The following is a 2721-nucleotide window of genomic DNA, read 5'->3' on the forward strand; positions in this document are numbered from 1 at the left end:
TATATATATATGGGAATCTTAGTTTGTGTTTCCTCTTTTTTAGACAGTTTATTTTTGTATTTAAAGTTTTGTTCGTATTATTCATTTATTTACTGCATTTACTTAGTCGTCTGCTCATCTTTGTCCTACTCCATTATATTTTACTGGGGTAGATTGGCGGTTCGTTAAATTTCCCTTGTCCTCTATATATGTGAAATATATATTTTTAAAAGACATCTGATGTCAACGTCTGTATCCGATAGGACAAGGCCAGGAGGGTGAGCGGTTTGTCAATTCCATACATGGTCGACTCCATAATACAACCAAAGCTGAATAATCTTCTTTTTTCTGATACTACAGGTCAAGACGTGTTCAAAGTCTCCGGCATGAAGCATGAAGCATTTTCGAGTTATGACAAAGAAAAGATGATAATGGTGGGTATGTTTAGACAGAGAGGCATTACTTTGTACAACAACAGTGAAAGGGAGACATTGTCTGCGAACAGATCTAGTTCTAGCTGTGGGGCCAACGCAGCGGGCACCGCAGAAGTGTATCTGAAAAAATTATTACATACTGTTTTAGGAAATAAGAAACCAGTACTCGGTAATATAGCGGCTGAGTACATAGTCATTCTTTCTGCTTGGGTGTCGTACCCCAGGTTAGCACAGACATCCTGCTTTCTAAATGATATATAATATCATTTTGATGAGGGCATAAAACCTCTATGGTGAGAGGCAGTAATATTGTTAATGTTAGGACGACAATTGAATAAGTTATTGATATCGCTTACCTTATTCAAGTAAGTCCAATAGAGTCAGCTCTTGCTGGTGTAGAAATCGTAGCTCAGAAATGCTGACGAGCAGTGCGCTGCAGTTCGGGGTGTTGCAACAGCAGTAGATCTATAATTTATCCGAGAGCACTATACGCTGGGGAAAGCGAAAAAAAATCGAATAAATATGCGAAACAGAGAGTGGCAGAGGTGCTGTACAGGGTTTGGCGGTTACATTCATCTGATTTGTTTGTATTTGTTAGTGTTTTACAGCTCTTGCAACGTAATTGGGTCATGTAAAGGCCGGAGATTAAAGGCTTTAAAAGACTGTAACTTACACGAAAAAGAAGGAGGAGGGAAAAGGATGATAGATGTTTGATAGAGAAGGAGCAAAACCACAACAGAGCACCCGCCAACCATCAACACAATCATGTATCTGACCTCTCGGGGAGACACATAGATAAAGTGTAACAACAAGTGCATCCTTGTTAATGCACCTCTTATTAATCAGTCAGTTGTATGTGTGTACATTTCCTGCAGCGTCTTGTCAGACGATCTTAAAGCAATATGCATGATACAGCTTTGCCTGGGCGGAAGACGGAGGAAGTACTTGGAGATTGCCATATACGCTTACAATACATCGTATATACGCATAATACCAACAACAACAATCATTTCTATAGCGCCGGCTCCCTGGTGGCTCTATGCGCTTAACAATAAACATACGTCTTTAACAATTCGACAGATAACACGGTGACACGTTTCATGCATACCGGCCTATTCAGTTTATTTCAATGCTCAACAATCCTTTCAGACCTTAGCTTCCTTGATATGTTCCAAAGAAGAGATATAATACGTTCGGAGTTCGTCAGTTGCATTTCAAATTATTACGCGCAGAGTTGTAGGCCATGTGCATGTTCTAAATATACGTGAGTGTTTGAATATATGCCAGGTTTACCGCATGCTTGCACACACTCCCACATAGACTAAATAAGTCATATTATTATTTGGCATTCTGCCCGTGTGGACATATCTATTCTGTTATACCTTTAGCGCTCCGGGGTTCCTTTAAAAACTGCAAAATAGTACATTTTGGGATTCTGCTAAAGCTGAAAAGGGTTTCCCACAGAAGTTTTCAGCAAGAAAACTTACAGGTGTGGGTCGGAAAAAAGAAAAGGTTGATAAGGAACCCGGTGCAATAGTTCTTTTGTAAAGAACTCGCATCCTGGTGGTGTTTCCTGGAAGTAATTCAAAATCTCGTTTGTAACAACGAGAGGAAAAGAAAAGGGACCTCTGTTGCCTAGGCTATATCTGATTAGAATTATTACAGGCAGGTTTTTAAGAGAAAAAAAAAGAGGGGACATGTCGCAAGCACACGCGGTTTCAGGTTGGCTCGTTCTTTCATAAACAGTTAACGTGCTTGATATAGACACATGCACGCACACGCACAAATACAAGCAGCTAAGGGAAAAGGGGAGAAAATGGGAGAAAAAGAGGGGGACATAATTATAGAAAAAATATGCCGAGTGCGTGATTTTGTGAAAGGAATACGGGAGTAGATTTCCAATGCGAAATTCAATAGCAATCCCCCATGCGTCAGTTTTAGAAATCTTTTCGTTGTCAAAAACTGGCTCCAGCTTTCGGGGTCCTGGTATGGACATAGCGTTGGGAGATAAATTCAAAACAGCAAACCTCAAAGCACGTGGTTCAGCTGTCTGGACGGATAGGACGGTTTAAGTTTAGGGTGGATAAAGGGGACGAAATTGGGAGCGGGGATGGGGGAAAGAAGAAGAAGACTAGACAACAAATAGAAGCTGTGTAGGCCTAATTTCTTTTAAAACGTTGGCTTATGTTGATAAAATGCAATCGCAGTTAATTCTTTTCCAAGTAACCCAAACACCACAGCTGGTGTGTTGTGTGTATGTGTGTGTGTGTGTGTGTGTGTGTGTGTGTGTGTGTGTGTGTGTGTGTGT

At 40.6% G+C, this 2721-nt stretch overlaps 1 protein-coding gene across 1 annotated transcript in view; it reads right to left on the bottom strand.

The window, feature by feature from the left end:
* LOC101860234 overlaps positions 1 to 2721 on the bottom strand; it is a gene marked incomplete in the record, with an annotated part of 177628 nt that overhangs the window by 166213 nt on the left and 8694 nt on the right. The window contains 1 exon segment of the mRNA XM_035973942.1: positions 770 to 905.

Source organism: Aplysia californica, unplaced genomic scaffold, assembly GCF_000002075.1.
Source record: "Aplysia californica isolate F4 #8 unplaced genomic scaffold, AplCal3.0 scaffold00037, whole genome shotgun sequence".
Lineage (NCBI taxonomy): Eukaryota > Metazoa > Mollusca > Gastropoda > Aplysiida > Aplysiidae > Aplysia > Aplysia californica.